Here is a 22114-nt window from a genome sequence, read left to right on the forward strand (position 1 = left end):
AGAAGAAACCCTGGTTCCTGTAAGAGAAGGGATAAGTGGACAACCTTGGGGTCTTAGCAGGAGGGAATTTCTCCAGCACAGAGGGTTCTTCTGCCTTCCTCTTCTCTCTATTCTCAAAAGAGATCCATGAAGACAAGCCTGTTGGTGTTGAATCAATCTGAATTATCCCCTAGAGCAGGAGTGTCCAACCCGCGGCCCTCGGGGCTCTTCCATGCGGCCCGCCACCCTTGAGCTGGAATTTTACTTTTTTCCCCATTTCATTTCATGTCCGCATCGTTGGGCTGCTATGCGCATGCGCCGGGGGCACCATTCCGTGGTTTTTTGCGTCGGTGGATGCATTCGCGCTGGGGAGCTGAAGGAGGAGGATCTTTGGGTTGAATTGAGCAAGAGGGATCTTCTGAATTGACGGGTAAGCTTGTTGTAGTTGTAGTGGTGAGTGGACTGAGTGAGTGAAAAGCTTTGAGAGCTATTTTTCTGTCCTGCAAGGAAGGATTGCAGATGCTAGGGTTGTGTACTGTGGATGGGAAGTCGGAGCAGTGTTGTGTGGGGCGCGGACAGAGGCTGGGGTTGTTCTGCCAAGAGGACAGAACTTTGTCTGTGTCTTGTGTGTTCCCAGGCATCCCGACCACAGTGTTGTGTTTTCACATGAGACGGCCAGTGTGTTTTGGGGTAGGGGATGCTGTCTGGTGACTGGCGTTAAGTGGCGCGGCATTCCTCTGTGACATGTGCTGAATTTTCACCTTTGAAAGTATAGTTTGGCGGCTTGTATTTTGGTTGATGGAGAGTGTCTATGTCTGAGAGAATATATACTGCAAAGTGTGATTTAAATTTTAAGAGTATGTGCATGTTTGGACTCAGAGAATGGGCAATCGCACCATGCTCAATGAGTGGGTGTTCTCCAACAGGACTTTAATTTGCCGGTGGTGCTCGCTGCTTCACTGCCATTGAGCTCGGACCGAAAAAACGGCCGGATTGTTTTGCGCTCGCTGGGCAGCCCTTTTGCTGTTTGGCGAGTGAGAAAGGTGTGAATGTGTTTGTCTGTGGGAGTGCATGCGTGTTGTGCATGCCCGGTGTGCATGGGAGTGAGAGATCGGTCGAGCGGTTATCTAGCTGGGCAGCATTTTGGGTGAGAAAAGTGTGGGTGTGTTTGTGGGAGTGCATGCGTGTTGTACATGCACAGTGTGCGTGGGAATGAGAGATCGGTCAAGCGGTTGTCTAGCTAGGCAGCATTTTGGCTAGTAGGTTGGAGAGAAAATGGAAGCATGTGCCTGTGTGTGGTGGAGACTGGAGGGCGATCCCTGGCAGCGGCAGTGAAGGGGTTTGTCTGCTGGACTGCTTCTTTGTACCTCTCACTCTGAGGGAATCCGAACAGAGCCACACAAAGCGGGAGGCAGATGACCAGAAAGTAAGGACACATTTTAAGATTGGGTAGTTAAATGGGCTTACAAGCTTGGAAATTGCTAGAACAGTTGGGTTTCCTTTGCTATTGTCGGAAGGATGTGAGGTCTGAAACTCGGGTGTCTTGTTTGTTGACTTCAATCCCCAATCATGTGCCAGAGGGCTGTTTTGTGGGATGGGACAGGATTGGTGCAGGGCTGGTTGCCCTTGCAAACCATTTTGGGCCTGGCCGGTTGTCCCTTGTGAGACTCAAACCCTGTGCCTTGTGTTGCCTTCCCAAATACATATATATATATATATATATATATATATATATATATATATATATATATATATATATGTGGATATATATATATATATATATATATATATATATATATATGTATGTGTATGTTGCTGCTTAGAAACATTTTCTCTCATGTAGATTTGCAGTTGAGCAGATGTTGAGTGGAGAGGGAGTTTGCTTGTTTTTCCTTCTTTGGAGTACTTGTTGGCTTGTTTGACATGATTGTGATTGTGTGCTCCATGGGCATTTGTGGAGCTGTTGTGGCCTGAGGGTGTCACAGTGGTTGCTGCGTGGGACTGACTTCTGGGTCGTCTCCTGGGTAGGATGTCACGGTGCTAGTGGGAGGCTGGCTGTCAGAGGGCCAGAGTAGAGTCCAGAGAGTTGATATAAAATGCGTAATATCTTGTGGGTGGTTCGGCCCACTGATTGCATTCATTTTGGTTTAGGCTTCTGTTGCTTTGGCCCTGGAGTTATGGATGTTTCACTGGGAGTGTCGGTGTCACATCAGTTTGCACACTTGCCTTTGATGCTTGTGAAGGTGTGAGGAGCTGTGGTTCCATCTTTGCATGGGCAGTGGTCTTCATGTTCTGTCACATTTCATGGAGGATGCTGGACTTCAGAGATATATTAAACAACCAGCACAAATGTTATATTGTTGTATAATAAATGACAGCAGCGTGCCCACGCAGTTAATTTGATGGACTTCACATGTCACACTTGGAGGCTCGGCTGATGCCTTTGGATGTGAAGTTTGATGGATTGATTTCTTGTATGTGCTTTTGTCGTGGCTCTCAACCTTCCATCTCCGGGGTGTGGAACACTGGCTCTGATGGTGTGGAACGGGTGGGCAAGGTGTGGAACACATAGTGGCTTGCTGGCAACTTCAACTGGGAAGGCCATAGGATAGTTGAAATATGCTGGTTTTACTTGTAGAGAAGATATTTTAATGAATTTGTATGATTGATTTCTATTTGCCATGGATTTCACTTGAGGAAGATCCTAGCAGTGAGTGTGTGAGAGTCTTTCAATGAGGAACTTTGTGGAATTTTGAGGAACGTGAACTTTTTGGGACCCCAAATGAGGTGCGTTCCTGATGATGAGGTGCACTTGACCGCTGGCTTTTGTTGTTGTTTGTTATAAAATTCATGGGTGCCTTCCTTGGACATGAGATCGGGGTCCCTTCTGCCTGTTTTCATGGTGCCACAGATGGCTGTTGGAGATGCTGTGACATTTTGAGGCACATGGCAATTGAGGGCTTTCGTCACTGTCTTGACCCAGTTTTTTCACATCGCTGGAGGTGCAGCTCTTTGGCACCCTTTTGTGGCGCAACATGGATAGCAGGCCTGTTTGGCTCGGGGCACAGTGGGTGAGCAGGTTTGCTCGGAGTGCCACAATGGTCACAGGGCATGGTATGTATGTTTCTCATGGCTCTCAATCTATCAGTGCTAGAAATCTGGTTGGGGCACGGTATGGTCATGGTGGGAGGACAATGACCCAGAGGTGGGGACAGATGTTGTGTATTTGCTCTTTTAGACTTGCAGGTGTGCTGGCTGGCTGGAGTGACAAGGGGTTTGTGCAAAGTGCATTTTCTGAAGGATTTGAAATCTGAAACTCAAATTGTGTAGTTGTGTGGCGGTAATCCTGAGATCATGCAAGTGGTATGGCAGAAAACCACGGGTTTGATAAGGTGTGCCATCTGCTGGTGACAGTGAAGCAAATGTAGAAATGGAGGTTATTCATTTTTTGAGAAGTGAGGGTCTCATCATTCCTGATGTTGCCGGTGCCGTGTTTCAGGGACAGATTGCAAAGCTGGAAACGGAGGAGTGCATGGGCGCTTTGGACAACGTGTGGGCATTGGGGACATGATGGAGGACATGGAGACCAGCAGAATCGCAGGTGTGGTCTCGTGCAAGTTGAAAGGTTTGTACCTGTTGATTTTTTTTGCAAATAAACTGGGATGTTAGATTTAACTGTTTTTTTTTATAATTAGAATGAGATATTGAGTTTTAGGGCAAATGTTATGCATTTATTGATTTGTTTATTGTTCAAGTTCACTTGCAATACAGCCAGTGGGCCGACTTTGTATTGGTCCGCGTATGCCTGGGTTTTTTTGCTTTTTGGTTTATGATGCTCTTCAGTTTGTGAGAGACCTTTTTTTTTTTTTTTTTTGGTCCTCACTTGCCATTTGCCCCCAGGCCACTTCTGTTGACTCAATGCGGCCCTTGCAGCTGAAAAGGTTGGACACCCCTGCCCTAGAGAAATTTGTTACGATAGTCAGCTAGTGTCACACTGCAGAAATCCTTGCAAACAGGGCAGTCAGTATTAAAATGCAATATTCCCAAACAAATTAAACATACCTTGTGAGGGTCCAGCAAGGGAAACTTCTGCTTACAGCATATGCACTTTCTAAATCCCTGTTAACTCTTTCCATAATCATAAACCACTACATGCACCACTTTATAAAACAGCTAAGCTGCTAACACCAGTAAGGAGAAAAAAAAAAGACACAGAAAAAAAGGTCTTGGGCCAAAAGTAACTGGGTACGAAGGAAGAATAATGGGAAAGGGTAGACAGGGCTATGTTAGAACACAAAACAAAAGTGCAGCCGTGTGAGTAAATGTACCATAAAAGGGTAGATGTTCAAATGATCACTCATGCAGTAGCCTAAGCTACATGGGTTATTATCCTCCCAGCATCCTAAGCTTCAATGCACCTTCCTCATGCCCACACTATTAGACCATTGGATATTAGATATCTAAAAGTCAAGTTTGGTCATCAACCCCTTCAGAGCTTTCATGCCAAATAAGAGTGTGAGAGGCTGAGCACTGAGAGGACAATGCTAGGAGTAATAAACAAAAACAACATGCATACCCATACACTGGCATAAGAACACAGCAAATAAAAGAGGATGGAGCAGCTACTACAAACAGTGATCATTCGAACATTTATTCTTAAGGTAAAATTACTTGGAACAACTGTACCATATTCATCATATTGATCACTGCTGCAATACCCTAAGCTATATGGACATATTACCCTATACTACTACATTTGAAGGCTGGAAAGGGAATGATCCCCTGGATAACGGTCTTAGCAAAGCCTGATCTAGACCTAGAAAGAATCAACCTTCTAATACTTTGTTAAATTATGTACAAAGGATTAAGTTCCTGTTTTTATAGTAGTACTTAGAATCCAACCATTTCCAAAAATCCATAGATAAAAGCCAAGGCCCTGGTACACTGAGGCTTGACCCTGTCTGGAATAGATTTTGCTGTGGTGGGAACAATAAAAAGTAATAGTTGAGACAACCCTTTTGAAATAGTCTGCTTTGACCACAGGTTGTCCCTTCTTACCTTCAAAAGAAATTAGCAAGCGATCTGAATATCTGAACAATTTTGTTCTGTCATGATAGTACCAAAGTTTTTTGAACATCCAGAGTATGGAAAATGTGGAAAAAAAGAGGGCTGAAAATTCAGTTTCCCTTGAATCCGTTTACATTGTTTGACTATCTCTGCAGCATACTGTAAACTAACAAGTCTATCCAAGGGAGAATTTAAGATCTCACTTTTTTCATAGCTTCTTGGAGGTTCTGAGAACGCAGCCAGGCAAGCTCCTGAAAACAGAGCCAGTGGCCACAGCCCTGGTAGTACTATCTAAAGAATCATTAACATGGAAGAAACCAAACCATTCAGAGCATATTTTTCTTCACAATTAGCAACTGCAGATAAAACATTCCTTATACTATCAGTTAGAATAAGAAGTTATGTACCTACCATAACGTTCCATGTTGTCTTCATCTCGCCTTCTTTCTTGCTGGATGGGTTCGGAGCAGATCCTCGGCTCAGACTCAGCCTTTTACTAAAGCTCGAGAGCTATTTACTGGCTCAAGGCCTCCCCTTATCCCAAAATGCTAGGCATCGGATATCCAGATCTCGTTTGGTAGAGCTAACACCATGGAAACAAAAACACCCATTCCCACCACAAGGTTTACCTACAGTGCTACAAACAGAGGAGGGCGTAACCTAAAAAAAGGTCAACCATAGGAAGAAGGCCTCAAAAGGGATTCTTCTCTGTCATAACCAGGCTAGGGGGATGGAAGGTGGGACGCAAGAAAGAAGGCGAGATGAAGACAACATGGAACGATATGGTAGGTACATAACTTCTTAATGTTAAGTTGTCTATCTCGCCTTCATTCTTGCTGGATGGGACAGTGTCCCTAGCACCTTAGCCCTGGGTGGCTCATCGAAACAGACTCTTGAGCACAGTGGAACCAAAATCAGCTCGACTCCTGGAGGCCATATCCAACTTGTAATGCGAAATGAAGGCATGAGGAGTGGCCCATGTGGCTGCAGCACAAATAGATTCCATTGGAAGTCTAGCCTGAAAAGCTACCGACATAGCCAATGCTCTGGTGGAATGAGCTTTTGGTTTTGTAGGGAGTTCTTTATGTCTCAGTTGGTAGATCAAGGTAATAATACAGGCCAGCCACCTGGACAAGGTTACCTTAGAAACTGGCAGGCCTTGCTTGCCCTCAGCATAGGACAGGAAAAGTTGATCTGATTTTCTTGTCTGTTTGGTCCTATCCAAATAAAAACATAATTGCCTGTGAACGTCCAAATAGTGTAACTTTTGTTCAGCTCTGTTTGAATAATTAGAAAAAAGGACAGGAAGATCAAATAGCCTGACTGAGATTTGTCTCTGAGGGTATTTTAGGTAAAAAGGAAGGATTAGTCCTGAGTGAAACTATCTGTGAAAAATAAGATAAGGAGGACGAATACAAAGGGCTTGAAGTTCCGATACTCTTCTGGCTGAGGTGATGGCTACTAAGAAGAGAGTCTTCCAGGAGAGTAACTTTAAGGAACAAGAAGCTGCAGGTTCAAAAGGAGGGAGAATCAATGAAGTTAATATCAAGTTCAAATACCACGGAGGGGGGGGGATCTTTAACCGGGGGTCAAAGTAAAATCGTCCCCTTAAGAAAGGCCTTACAAAGTTTGTGGGACATGATACTGGACTCTGATAGGCCAACGTGAAAATTTGCGATAGCAGCCAATTGGACCCTAATGGTGGCAGACGAGGAACCTGCTCGAAAAAGTTCCGCCAAAAAATCTAAAACATTATGGACAGGGACTGTAAAGGGGTCTATCTTTCTAGCCTCTGCCCTGAAAGAAAAACGTTTCCACTTACTAGCATAAGTCTTCCTAGTAGAAGATTTGTGCGAAGTATGATTTCACGCACTGGCTGAGAAATATGTGGAAGCCTGGCTAAGGCTGGAAGTGGAGCAACCAAGCTGTGAGGTTGAGAGAGTGAAGGGATTGGTGCAGCCCACCCAACTGATGGATCAAGAGGTCTGGCACTGGGTCCAAATTCCAGGGCTGCTCCAGCAGGTGACGATGCAGGAATGGGAACCAAATTTGTCGAGGCCAGTAAGGAGCAATGAGGATCATCCTGGATCCCAAAGCGGTCACTTTCTGAATCAGTTTTGGAATTAAGGGAAAAGGAGGGAATGCATACAGAAGACCCTGGGGCCAATCGTGAACTAGAGCGTCTCTGGGGGAATGGCCTGGGAGGGGGAAGAGAGTGAAGAAGTCGCTGCCCTTGCTGTTGAGAGGGGTTGCAAAAAGGTCGCAGCAAGGTTGACCCCAGCTGCGGAAAATTTTGTCCGCTAACTGAGAGACCACTCGTGAGGCATAAGGATTGCTCTGCTTAGCCTGTCCGCTATGACGTTGGACTTCCCGGGGATGTGCATTGCTATCAGAAACCATTGAGAGGAGATCGCCCACTGCCAGAGTCCGAGTGCTTCTCGACATAAGGGATAGGACCTGGTTCTGCCCTGCTTGTTGATGTACCATACTACCGACATATTGTCCGTCTGAACTGCAATAGTCCCAGTAGGTAGAGAGTCCTGAAGAGCTTGCAACGCTAAAAGTACCGCTCATCTCCAAGACGTTTATGTGCAGATGGTACTCTAGGGGTTGCCAAGTGCCCTGGACAGTCCTGCCCTGAAAATGCTCCCTCCCTCCCGATCAGGGAGGCATCCGTTGTCACCGTGGCAACCGGAGGAGGAAGGACAAACGGTCTGCCCTGAAAAACTTGAGGGGAGACCATCCAAGAAAGGTGGTCTTTGCATGATTGGGTGATTGTTTTGTGAGACATCGGAAGCTGTTGAAAGGACCATTGGGTAAAAAACATCCATTGAAGAATCCGCATGTGAAAACGAGCCAGGGGAAGTAATATGATTGCTGCTGCCATGAGACCCAAGGTTTTCAGTACAAATCTAGCCTGAATTCTCTTGCACTGTAGTAACGTTTGAACATGTCGGTGGATGTCTAATACTCTTTCTAATGGGAGTTTTGCCGACAGTTCTTTTGTATTTAATATGGCGCTTATAAAGGTTATAGACTGACAAGGCGACAACGCAGACTTTTCAAAGTTTATAGAGATACCTAGCTCGGAGCAAGTTTGGATGGTATAATCCCTGGCTCGGATTAGCTGATGCCTGGTGGAAGCAGTTAGGAGCCAGTCGTCTAGATATGGCAACACCAGGAATCCTTGCCATCTCAGGTGAGCCGTAACCACTGCCATGCATTTGAACACCCTGGGGGCTGTGGTGAGACCAAAGGGCAGGGCTCTGAATTGATAGTGACTGGCTCCCAGCCGGAAGCGGAGAAACCTCCTGGAGCATCTGTTCATTCTGATATGGTAGTACGCACCTGAAGGTCTATGGAGCACATCCAAATGTCCGGACCCAAAAAGGGTAAAATGGACTGAAGCGTGACCATCCGAAACTTCATTCTTTGAACAGATTTGTTTAACCTGCTGAGATCCAAAATGGGTCTCCAGTCCCCTGTTTTCTTTGGTACCAAAAAGAACTTGGGAGTAAATCCCGGATCCTTGCTGGTCTGCTGGGACTGGCTGGATGGCTCTTTTTTTCTAGCAGTTTTGAAATTTCTAGTACTGCTTGTTCCCTTAGAACGGGTGGAACATCTGGAAGGGACCTGTTTGTTTGCACGGGGGTGTGGACAAAGGCTTCTGGGTACAGTGACAATCTTCCCCCGACTGCCTCCGAAGGTTGACAGTCGGGCAGCCCCTCAGGGGGTGCTGAAAGGGTTTGTCAAAGAAAGATTCCCTGCTACCCTGATTTTGCAGACCCCCTCTGCCCCTGGGCGTCTATTGTTCCCTCCTCTGGCCCTGGTGGGAAACTCCCCACGTGTGTCAGGCACGACTCCTTGGGGTTTGCAAAACCACATTTTTCCACTCTTCTGGCCTTTAGGGTATGGTCTAGAGGGAGTAGAAAAACAGGCTCCCACGGCAGAGAGAGTCTTGCCTTCCTGCCCACACCTGGTAAGGGTATCCTTCACCTGTGGTCCGAACAAAGCCGAACCATCGAAGGGGTTATTGGTGAAGGATGCCTTAAAGGGGTCAGCAAAGTTACATAACCGCATCCAGGCATGTGTTCTCAAAGCCACGCCTGTGCCTGCGGCTCTACTCGCCCCATCGGCTGCATAAGAAATGAGCCGCATGGAGGAGTTGACTATAGAATTAAGGGTCGCCAGCTGGAAGTTAATCTTTTCCTGAGATCCCGCAGCAGATGGATCCTGAAGGGCATCACCCAGTTCCTTAAGGAGATCTCTTTGAAGGCGGGTGAAATGGCACGGATAGTTCAGCGACCGCATGGAAAAGGTCGCTGAAGAAAACATCCGCTTCCCATACCTGTCCATTGTCCAAGATTCTTTATTAGGTGGATGGACAGGCACTGAAGGGTCAGCCAGCTCCTTCTTAGTGGCTGCTGCAAACACCATGGCATCAACAGGGACACCCTTTGAAAGAAACTGTTTGTCGGACGGGGCTGTAATGAATTTTGTGGGCCTGCGGGGAGTTGGTTCCACTGTGTCCAGGGCCGTCCATGCCTTCCGAGCCACTACTTCCATGAGCGGGTCGAAAGGTGGAGACACCCAGGAGGTGGAAGGGTGAGAACCAAATGCGTCCAGATACACCAACTCGTCCTCGGAAGGGTTAAGCGCAGTCCAGTTCCCCCTCTGACTAAGGATCTCAAGGATGTTGGAGAAGGAGACATTCTCAGAGGGGGACCTTGGGGACCCTTCCGAATCCTCCAAGTCGGTGTCAGAGATGACTGACTCGGGGGAGTCAACATGCTTCCTCTTACATTTTCTCTTCTGAGGGGGCACCTCTGAGTGATCATGGGAGGCCTCGTAAGAGGAAGATATACCCAATGGGGCTACCTGGAGCACCTATTCTCCACGCCTGGGGTCAGGAGGGTGGACAGAGACCGACGCAGGCACCATGGGGGGAGGAGCCGAAGGGGTCGATCATGGAGCCTACACCGGAGTCAGCACGCTCCTCATGACCTCAAAGGCACCCCTATCAGGCAGAGAAAGGGTCCCCGCTCAGAAGAGACGTGAACCCCTTCCGGCACCGAGAGGGATGGCTCCGAGGCCGATGTTGGGGCTGGGCTCACCTGCACCGAGGCCCCGAGAGGGTGAACAGAGTCAGACAAGGGTCCGATGCCACTCACCCCCCTCGGAGCCGACGAGGGAGTCTCGGCGCCCGGATCCCTCCAAGGACGGAACCAATGAAGAGATTGGAGCCGATGAGGGATCTGAAAGGTGTGGTATCGGCTCAGACGTTCCGACGATTCGAGACCCAACAAGCTCCAGCTCCGATCATGGTGGTAGAGTCGGAGGAGGAACTGTTGAAGAAACAGGGATAGCCACAGTCTGTTGAGAAGGGCTAGTCAACATTTTCGCCAATGCCTGCGACTTTAGGAGCCTACTGACCACCCTTCTCTAAGTCATGATCCGATAGCCTGGAGGACCGAGAGGAATGGGATCTATGGCTCCGCTCCGACTGTAGTAATGGGGACCTGGGAGCTGAGCGAACGGACTCTAAAGAGGGGGACCTGGAGCGCTTTCGGCTCAGAGAAGGCTCCGATAGCAAAGTCGGAGCAGACTGAGGTCTCAAAGTGTCGGTTCCGGCCGGAACCGATGAGGAGGCAGAAGCTCCGCTCGGCTTCGGCTCCGAACAGGGAACCGACGGTTTGGCGGGCTTTAAAGATTTCCCCGACGAAGGCTTGGCCGGGGATCCTTCTGGCTTTAACAAGCCCCTCAAAATGAGCTTATTCCTACGCTCCTGCAGGACTCTCGGACTGAAGGCATGACAGTCCGAACAAGAGTCCTGCAGGTGTAGGGGGCCCAAGCAATAAACACAAGAAGTGTGACAGTCTGTCAAAGACATCTTCTGACAGCACGAGTCACACTTCTTGAAACCTTGGTATCTTTAGACATGATAAGAGATACCAAGGGAAGTTTTAGTGCTTAAAACACTACACACAGACACACACGCACTAGAACAGTAACAATACCACTATAACTACAACTGTTATCCCTAACAAAAACTTATCAAAAATTATCTATATGTATATACATATATATATATATGTACATATATATATATATATATATATATATATATATATATACATATATACATATACATGCATATATACATATACATGCATATATACATATATATATATATATATATATATATATATATATATATATATATATACATATACATACATACATATACATATACACACACACATATATGTATATAATACAATATAAACTATAAAGAGACAGGCCTAACACTACCCTAAAGGGTGGGGAGGGGGGGAGGGAAGAAAACTAACAGAAAAGGAGATCCTAAGTGGGGTCTAAAGGGGCTACACGATCTAATAAAACTAAGAGAGAAGAATATCTAAAAATAACACTGACAGTAAAACAGCAGTAAAAGAATTATACGACCTGGAGCCGGTAAAAAACGCAACCTCGTAGCTGAAGCGGCAAACGAGATCTGGATATCTGACGCCTAGCACTGTGGGATAAAGGGAGGCCCCGAGTAGGTAAATAGCTCTCGAGCTTTAGTAAAAGGATGAATCGGAGCAGAGGATCGTCTCCGAACCCATCCAGCAAGAATGAAGGCGAGATAGACAACTTAACATTAAACTTTAACACAGAAGACTGGTGCTGCGGTAGTGTTGTCGCCTCACAGCAAGACGTTGTCCCATTCGATTCTCAGCTAGAGAGTCTTCTGTGTGGAGGCATACGTGAATGGGGCATGCCTTCGTTGAAGGTTGTGCGTCAGGGCTGGTAACCAGGTATGTAAAAATCCACTACCAATCATTAACGGACCGGAGTTCCGCTGTGGCGACCTCTAACCGGGAAAAGCTTAAAGACACAAAACAGAAGACTGGCAATTCAAATTTTTGAAAATCAGTTACAGCAGCATACACTTTCCCCCCATACTTACTTGATCATCCTTGACAGAAAGGGAAGGTTTGGAAATAACTAAATGTTTGACAGCAGATGGATTAACTAAAGCTACAGCTACTCGGTCAGGTCTTAAAGACTGTATAAACAATGAAAGACTGATGAACTTTATGTATCTGTTTTTTTAGGAACAGCAAGCTGGCTATCAGGGAAGTTGCAGGCAGTTACCATCTTCCAATACTGACAGCACTGCGGGATGGAAGAAGCTTCTGGAAATTCCATTTGTAACACCTGAGTATTTTCTGACAGACTGAGAAACCACAGTGTTTGACTACTAAAAACACTGGCATATTCTGGAAATGGTCTCTGAGAAAGAGAATCTCAAGGTGATTCAGATACCATACCCTCATTAGTCCGACTTCGAAATCTGAGCAGAAAATCCTGTATTTGTCCCTTCATCTTCCTGTCCAGGCTCAGAATTTGAATATCTTCAGGAAAGAGAGGAACCCTCTTCTTTTACCAGAAACCATCTTACAGAAAGGATCAACAGCCTGAAAAAGACCCTCAGCAAGATCTAATAAGCTACTGTTATCCATAGAAACAGTTACAGGACTAGACAAATGTTTAGTTTTCAGTTTTTTGACAGGAAAATTGGGGCAAACAGGTTTATTAATGGCACCTATAACTTCCCCAGTGACAGACATGATATTCTGACTAAACAGAGATATCTTTACTGCCCCTTCTCCCAAGACAGACAATAGTTGCTCTCCCTTGCCGATTGAGGGGACCCTAACAGCTGCAGGGTATGTGGTAACCCCAGGTCCACAACAGCTGTAGCTGCTACACCAGAGGGATCCAGGGGGGAAAAAGGAGTGGTCTGAGGAACCTGCCTTGGCCACAACAGAGTCACCCACCTGTGGAGGAGACAAACTGCAAGACTGTTGTGGTGGCAAAGGCTGCTTGCTTAACTTTTTCTTTTTGTAGCTGGAAGAAGAGACTGCCTCAGACTGGTAGCTTGTTCCATTGTCAAGTTGAAAATGGTCTCTCTTTCCTGGGGAAACCAAGCAGCACAAGTTTGTAAAACATCAGCACAAGTTTGTAAAACATCAAAGTCCCAAAACCCAAAAAGTCACATTTTTCCTAATAGAAACATAGTAAAAAAGCAATGCCATACTCCATTTTACTTTTTGGGGCTGCCAGAAACAGTTTCTCCACAACAAAAGTAGATTTTAAAGGTTTTTAACAACCTTTAGCTAACAGAAAAAGTGCACTCCCGTTTAAAAGTAAAGACAAGTCTTACAGCAGTTTAGCACCACAAACTCCTAGTCAAAAAAATACTTTTCTGGTTAGTAAAGTTAACAGTAAAAAATAAACATGGAAGGTTTTCCTCCCCAATGGGAATTTATCTGCTAAGCAATGGAACAGCATGTGTGAACAGTCTATCCTCAGAAGCCCACAGTGGAGCAGTCTTTGGCAACAGGAAAGCTCTTTAGGGCTTAATGCCAAAACCTGATTTCTGGATGGCTCAGCTCAAACTGTCTAATGGTTTGGGAGTGTGGAAGGTGCCCTGAAGCTTCGGAAGCTGGCCAGCTGTTATATCTTTGACAGGATATAACCCATACAAACTTAGCTACCAGCTGCAGTGGTCAATATAATCATCATTAAAGATACGAAAAACAGACACTAACAAAATTAGAGAGAGAAATCTGACTTAGCTGGTCAGGAAAAAACTTTCAGAATTCTCTAATTCATTCCTGGTCACTCGAGCTGTAAGGAGATGTTGTTGTCTTAATGACAGTAATGAGATCTGAAGAATTTAAAAACAGAAATGGATTACAGGTATGAAGGAGCTCCAGCTTCTAAGGAGTTTGTTGCCATCACTATAGGGCAGCAGAAACGCAAGGCCTGCTGTTCCGTTGACCAAACATTATCTGAGAAATCTACCTTTCACCTTCGTTATTCAGAGCTTATAATTTTTTTTAAGCTATGGGCTTTTGTCTCCTTGTGCCAAGACTGCCCATTCATTCCACTTCTTTAATCATTACCCCACACATCACCCTGAAGAGACACTCAATCTCTCTCTCTTCAGAGAAAGTCAGCCTAATCAACAACACATTCTTGGGTCTGATAGGAGACAAGAGTGACAGTAACCAAACATCCAGATTCTAGAAAACCAGAAAAGATACAGTGCTCCCAAAGTTCAGTCACTTGTTTCTTTTTTCTGTGGTCACATTTTAGTGAGTACAGCTTAATCCCAATAGCCTGGGGGGTTAGGATTCAACCCCTATTTATACAATGACCCAAATGTTCCTAGCACGGGAACTACCCAACTTCACCAGAGCTATCGGAAGAGTTTCAGCCATGTTATTTGGACATAAAAGTACTAAAAAAGAAAAAAAAACATTTTTATAGTGGACAAGACCCCACAGCACATCCCCATTACTTATATATTACAATGTATCAATTTTACAGTCACACAACACTGAGGAAAAAGTACAGAAAACCACTGCACAGTACATCAGTCCTGCACAATACAAGTGGGTCACCTTTCAACAAACCTTAAATAGATAAACATGCCAAAATGGTACTTGTTAAAATTCACATTCAAAGTGTAGGATAACCAACAAAAGCAATCTTTTTCATCTAGTCAGGGTAAGTTTTCAAAAACCTTAAGCCCACGACATGAGTACTTTGCACGACTGCAAGAGCCTACAATGCCTTCCCCTTAAGTGTGCAATCTTCCGTTCACAGCCTTGGTCTCTTGCTTCTTCCCAGCACCATTAAGCTCCACTCAGTGGCCAAAGGAGCAAACCAGAATAATCTATCACCATCTGTCTATTCCATAAAAGGCAAGGCAACATTACTGTCTCACTCCCATTATCCTCTTGTCAACTCCATCTTGCATGCATATTAAATTAAACCAGGTCACCTGGGTCATAATTATGCTTTTATCCCTCTGACATGGACCCGAGAACGGTCTAGAAACTTGACAAAAACAATACAACCTGACAGTTTAACTTAAGCTTGTCAGGCGATTCATAACTCTCAACATCTCTTCACTCATGGGACAAAGACAAAAATATTAAGGAATACTGGTCCAAATCAATGAAAGGACCATATAAGTTTTGATTTAATACAATTATTAATCAATCATCAGTCTACATCAATTAAAGCAATTATGAACAACCAAAGTCACCGCCTCCTAATTAGGGCAGGTTGAAGTGAAACCCCAGAGTTAAGACTAGGTACAATATAGCTTTTTTTTTCAAAAACTAGTCTCACTTATTCAAAATGCTGACCAAATAAGAAGTAGTGTGTTCACATTAATTTGAATTCTAAATCTTACTTTTCTGCCTGGTATTAGCATGTGTAACAATTCACCTCTGGCATCACAGCTCAATTCTCAAACAGCAACACAAAAATGTAAGGCAACAATTAGGAACACTGCTGAAGATCAATCAGTTGGGCGTATGAAGTGATTTACTTCAACAGGATAAAGTGGCATAATGCTAAAACTGTGCAAATATAGTGAGATGGATATTACATGGCTTTAAAAACAAAACTGACTAACAGCAGCTGCACAATAATCTCAATGTGAAAAAAAAATCAGAGAAACAGAAGGAAAAAAGCACAAACAGCATGACTGAATAAAGCCTGTAGCCTTTACATCCCCCTTTAAAGCGTACATTACAGGAGGTTATTCTCTCATGACAGCCCTCAGTCTTAAAATACAACCAGAATCAAGCCTATATTTTTTGATATTCCTGCCAACATTTGAAAAAAAAAAAAATGAGTGAATCAAAAATTAAACTGAGTTAGCGCCTTCAACATACAGAGAATGTAACGTTAAGATGCCATAAAACTTTTAGTTATGTACTCACCATAACTTCAGATGTTTGGGATCCATCTCGCCTACATTCTGACTGATGGGTTCGGAGCCGATCCCTCGGCTCCGACTCGGCACGCTTATGCCAAAGAGCGAAGTCTCTTATTGGCTGAGCTTACTATATCCCAGGATGCACCACTACCAGTCCCCCAGATCTAGTTTGTCTGCATACATGCACACACGCACGCACTGCTTATATAACATCGTCAGATGAAACAAGATAAAAACAGTAGAGCTCAAACCATTCAATCTCTTCTGATCCCCAAGGCAGGGGGAAGGAGGGTGGGTATTAGGAATGTAGGCGAGATGGATCCCAAACATCTGAAGTTATGGTGAGTACATAACTAAAAGATGTTATGTGATCCTATCTCGCCTACATTCTGACTGATGGGACAGCGTCCCTAGCACCTGAATCCTGGGTGGCTCACTGGAAAACACTCCTGAGTACCGTGGAACCAAATGATGCTCGCCCTTTAGATGCCACATCCAATTTATAGTGGGAAATGAAAGTGTGCGGGTTGGACCAAGTAGCCGCAGCACAAATCTCAGAAATAGCGAGCTTGGAATGAAAAGCAATAGAGGTAGCCATAGCTCTAGTAGAGTGAGCTTTGACAGATGTTGTAAGTTGCTTATTTGAAGAGGAATAAGCCTGAGTTATGCAATCTCTAATCCATTTGGCAATAGTAGGTTTAGTGATGGTTTTGCCCAGTTTGTCTGAAAAGGACACAAACAATTGGTCTGTTTTTCGAATCTGTTGAGTCCTGTCTAGATAGAAGCGCAATTGCCTGTGAACATCCAACTTATGCAAGGTGTATTCCGCTTTGTTTGAAAATTTTAGAAAGAAAACTGGTAGCTCTAGAGATTGTTGGAGACAGAGATTAGAACAAACTTTAGGGACAAAAGATGGATTAGGCCTAAGTGATACTCTATCCTTGTGAAAAATCAAGTACGGTGGTTTGATAGATAGGGCTTGAAGTTCTGAAACTCTTCTTGCAGAGGTAATTGCAATTAAGAAGGCAGTTTTCCAAGACAGATATTTCAACTCACATGTAGCAGCCGGTTCAAAGGGGGAAGATGTTAAGGCACCAAGTACCAAATCAAGATCCCACGGAGGCGCAGGATGAAAAACTGGGGGTCTTAAAAGCACAGCACCTTTCATGAAAGTTTTACATAATCTGCTACTCATCAACGGTGGGTCTATGGATTCATGAATTTGGAGATAGCTGCTAGTTGGACCTTAATAGTAGAGACTGAAGATCCTTGATTAAACAAGGATGTTAAAAATTTCAAGACCTCTGGTATCGGAGCAGTAATAGGGTCTAAGCCACTGAGTTGAGCCCAGATAGCAAACCTCTTCCACTTACTGTGATACAATTTCTTAGTGGTGGGTTTGTGGGCTGAAGATAAAATGTGAATAACTTCAGGGTCCAAGGTGTGATTTCTGACTAAAGTCGGAAGTGGAGGAGCCAAGCTGCTAATTTCAAAGTGTGAAGGGACTGGTGCTGTTGTCCCGACTGATGAATCAGAAGGTCCGGAGTTAGATCCAAAAATCAGGGACCGTCCAGAGCATATTTCTGTAGGTAGGGGAACCATACCTGGCGAGGCCAGTGCAGCAATTAGAATCATTGTGGACCCCAATTGGGAAGCTTTCTGGATGACTTTGGGAAGGAGTGGAACCGGAGGAAGCGTAAAGTAGTCCTGTTGGCCAAGGTTGGACTAGAGCATCCGTAGCTGCTTCCCCTTGACGTGGGGTCAAGGAAAAGAACCTTTTGCACTTCGTGTTTTGTGGTGTTGCAAACAGGTCGCAGCACGGAATCCCCCATCTTTGGAAAATCTGAGCCGCTACAGCTTCGTTCAGGGACCACTCGTGAGGAGAAAGAATAGTCCTGCTCAGTCTGTCTGCCAATACATTGGATTTTCCTGGAATGTGGGTCGCTACCAGGAAGCGGTTGGTAGCCACTGCCCATTCCCACACCCTCATGGCCTCTCTGCAAAGGGGGTAAAGATCTGGTCCCTCCTTGTTTGTTTAGATACCAGACCACCGACATGTTGTCTGTGTGGATAGCGATAATGCCTTGAGGGAGAAAGTTGTGGAGGGCTTGTAGGGACAGAAGTACAGCCCTCATTTCCAACACATTGATATGGAGAAAGGTTTCGTTTGGAAGCCAAGATCCCTTAACTGACCTGCCCAGACAATGCCCCCCCCACCCCGTCTGGGAGGCATCCGTCGTCAAGGTGGCTACCGGAGGGGGCATAACAAAAGGTCTTCCCTGATTCAGATTGGATGGCAGAAGCCACCAGCGGAGGTCCCGTTTGCACGTTTCTGTAATCAGTATGTGATGATTGAGGGGGAGATCCTGAAAGGACCATTGTGTAGATAACAGCCACTGAAGAATTCTCATGTGCAATCTTGCCAGAGGAACTAGGAGAACCGTGGCAGACATTGAACCTAAAAGTTGCAGGACCAACCTGGCTGGGGCTTTGGATCTTAGAAGCAGGGCTCGGACTTGACCTTGTAATGTTTGTATCCTTTCGGTAGGAAGGAAGATTCGCATCAATTTTGAGTCTATCTCTGCTCCTATGAATCTTATGCGCTGAGAAGGCAGCAAGACAGACTTTGACCAGTTGAATGTAATTCCCAGGGAAGTACCCAGGAGATGGTGGCTTGTAGGTTCTCTAGTAGTAGATGCCTGGTGGTGGCAGTCAGGAGCCAGTCGTCCAGATAGGGAAACACTTGGAATCCGAGACTCCTCAGGTGAGCAGTCACTACTGCCAAACACTTGGTGAACACCCTGGGGGCTGTGGTGAGACCAAAGGGCAGAGCACAAAATTGGAAATGACTGTCTCCCAGGCTGAAGCGCAGATACCTCCTGGACGCCTGATGTATCGGTATGTGATAATAGGCGTCCTTGAGATCTATGGAGCACATCCAAACATCTTTCTCCAACAATGGGAGAATGGACTGTAAAGTGACCATTTAGAATTTGGACTTCACGACGGACTGGTTTAGTTTGCTGAGATCCAAAATGGGTCTCAGGACCCCTGTCTTTTGGCACTAAAAGAACCTTGAGTAGTTTCGGATCCGATCTGGTCTGTGGGGACCGGTTGGATGACTCCTTTTCTAGCAGCTTTGAAGCTTCTACGGCTGCAATTTCCCTTTGACTGGGTGGAGGGTCCGGGATTTTTTTGGACGGTGGGGGTGAGTGTGTGAAGGGAATGGTGTAACCTCCGGCAATAATCCGAAGCACCCAACTGTCCTGAGTAATAGATTCCCAGGCTTTTAGGTGCTTGGCAAAACGGCACCCGACTGGCTCCGGAGCAGCACAGCCGGGCAACCCCTCATGGAGTGAGAGAGGCTGAAGAGCCACGAAAGGACTCGCGGTCTCCAGTGTTGCGGAGGCCTCTGCCGCCTCTGGGACGACATCTCCCAGAATAATTTCCCCGTCCTCTGCCTCTGGAAGGGGAATCTTCCTGCTGTTGGGGAAAGAATTTTTGTGATTTGCGGAACCACATCTTCCCTCCTCTTTTAGCCTTGGGATAAGGCCGAAAGGGAGTGGAATAACGTGCTCCTACGGCAGATAAAGTCTTTCCCTCCTGCTCACAGCGGGGTAAGAGTGTCTTTTACCTTGGGTCCAAACAAAGAGGACCCATCAAAGGGAGCGTCGGCAAAGGAAGACTTGAAGGCCTCCGCGAAATGACACAAACGGAGCCAGGCTTGTCTCCGTAGAGCCACGCCTGTGCCTGCCGCTCTGCCCGCCCCTTCGGCCGCATATGAAATGAGCCTCATGGACGAGTTAGAAATCGAGGTAAGGATAGCCAACTGAGAGCTAACCAATTGGGCTAGCTGCTCAGGTAGGTTACCTGAGAGGGAGTCTGAGAGCTCCTTGACCAGATCCCTCTGTAGTCTGGTGAAATGTGCCAAATAATTCAGGGACCTCAGAGTAAAGGCCGCTGAAGTCAGGGTGTGCTTCCCGTACCGGTCCATGCTCCTAGACTCCTTATTAGGAGGATGGACGGATGTCGAAGCCTCTGCCACGTCCTGCTGGGTAGCAGATGCCACCACCATGGCATCTACAGCCGCGCCTTTTGTCAAGAACTCCTTCTCGGGTGGGGCAGACAAAAATTTGTTAGGGCGAGAAGGCACTGGTTCCACAGTATCTGGATGTTCCCACGCCCTCCGACAAACCAAATCCAGGAGCTCGTCGAGGCGGAGACACCCAGGAGGCGGAGGGCTGAGCCCGAAGGCCTTGAGAAACACTGACTCATCAGCGGAGGGTTTGGAATTCCAGCCGCCTCGTTGCTTAAGGATTTCTAGAATGTCTGCAAATGAGACATCATCCGAGGACGACTTTGGGGACCCCTCCGCATCATCAAGATCAGTGTCCGATGTAAGAGACTCCGGGGAGTCCACGTGCTTCCTCTTGCATGATCTCTTCCTTGGGGCTCTTCCGAAGACAACTCCGAAGAACCCTCAGGAGGAGGGAACCCCAGTGGGGTAACCTCAGGCCCAGGGCTCCGCTGCCTAGAGACAGGGGAACTGCCAAAGACCCAGTCTCCATGCCCAGGGAAGGTGCCGGTAAAGCCGTAGAGATGGCAAGAAGACTTGGCCAAGGCACTCCTCATAGCTCTGAAAGCCGGACCCCCAGAATCCTGGGAGTGTCCGGTCCCGAGCCATGATAGCAGACGGAAGTCCCGCGGCAGCACCGAGAGGGAGGCTCGGAACCGACAGCATAGGTCCCAAACGTCACCCCGGGTCCGGCCGAAGTAGTCCGTGTGCTAAACTCGGACCCGAAGGCCGGGGTTGGAGTAAGGGTCGGAGCCGACCCTAGGATCTCCACTGGCTCCATCAGCACCTGCTCCAATGGAGCCGAAGCGGTCGGAGGAGGAATGGCAATGGAGTGGGCTATCGGCTCTGAAGCCAATTGGGTTGGAGCCGAAACAAATTTTTGAAAGACTGGGGACTGGAACAGTCTTTGGAGCACCCTTGTCTATGTCCGAATCTGACATCCTCGATGACCTGGAGGAGACCGAACGGGTTCGAGTAGGTCTCTCCAACGGCTCCAAGGGACTAGGGGACCGGCTCAGAGGCGACTCGATAACTATCGGCGCCGAAGGAGTGCACAAAGCAATTTCCATCGGTGCCGAAGAGGACTTCGGCGGCGAGGAGGAAGAGTCTGAGCGGACAACCTTCATCCGCTCCAAGATCAGTGGAGCCGATGAAGGTGACCCGCCTCTCGATGCCCCAGCCGTCGGCTCCGAACCCAGAGGAGTCGAGACTGGAGGCATCGAGGCAGACCGTTCCGCCCTCGGCTCCGAAGTCCGTGGAGCCGAAGAAGAGGCCTGCCTATGTCTTTTGGCGGTCGGGTCGGACGGACTGGTCGGAGCCGACGCCCTTTTCTTTTTAGCAGGAGAAGGAGAGGACGCTAATGCTTCTTCAAAAGAGGGTTTTATAAGGCCTTTCAAAATAAGTTTATTTTTCCTCTCTTGGAGGACCCTCGAGGAAAACGCGTGACACACGCTGCAGGACTCCTGCAAATGTTTGGCGCCCAAACAATATACACAGAGAGAGTGGTCATCTGTGATAGACATTTTAAAGCTGCACTTAGTGCACTTCTTAAAGCCCGAAGGCCTAGGAGCCTGAGACATTATAGTAATAAAGTCAGTAACTGAAGCACAGAAAAAACACACAGTTTTGTTTTTTTTTTTTTTTTTAATTGACTGTCACTACGATGACTAGCTTACCGGTTACCGATTAAGGTTGACAGTCCGACAACTACAGAAACAACTAAAGGGGATCCTAGAACCCCTAAGGAAATTTACTGACAGGGAAAGGCCCTTAAAATCAAGGGGGGCCTCTAGTCAGAACAAACACACAATCACACACAAGTTTTCCACAGAAAAAAATACCAGTCACACACAAAAGGTACGGAATAGCTGTTAAAACAGCTTTTTGTTATAGAAATAGAAAATTTCTGACAGAAAAAGTTAGTGAAAAACACTACTTAGCTCAGCCAGCTCGAGACCACGTCTTTGCTAGTTAGCGGCAAACGAGATCTGGGGAACTGGTAGTGGTGCATCCTGGGATATAGTAAGCTCAGCCAATAAGAGACTTCGCTCTTTGGCATAAGCGTGCCGAGTCGGAGCCGAGGGATCGGCTCCGAACCCATCAGTCAGAATGTAGGCGAGATAGGATCACATAACATCTTAAGAAGTTTTCAAAAGGTCCTACAAAGGTTCCTAAAGGGGAAGGAG

The 22114-nt window shown here is 46.4% G+C and overlaps 1 protein-coding gene across 1 annotated transcript in view; it reads right to left on the reverse strand.

The window, feature by feature from the left end:
• Positions 1 to 22114, reverse strand: part of MYH10 (myosin heavy chain 10) — a 2709460-nt gene that overhangs the window by 2138901 nt on the left and 548445 nt on the right. The window lies entirely within an intron of this gene.

The sequence above is a fragment of the Protopterus annectens genome, chromosome 10.part0, assembly GCF_019279795.1.
Source record: "Protopterus annectens isolate FY-2018-M chromosome 10.part0, PAN1.0, whole genome shotgun sequence".
Taxonomy (NCBI): Eukaryota; Metazoa; Chordata; order Ceratodontiformes; family Protopteridae; genus Protopterus; species Protopterus annectens.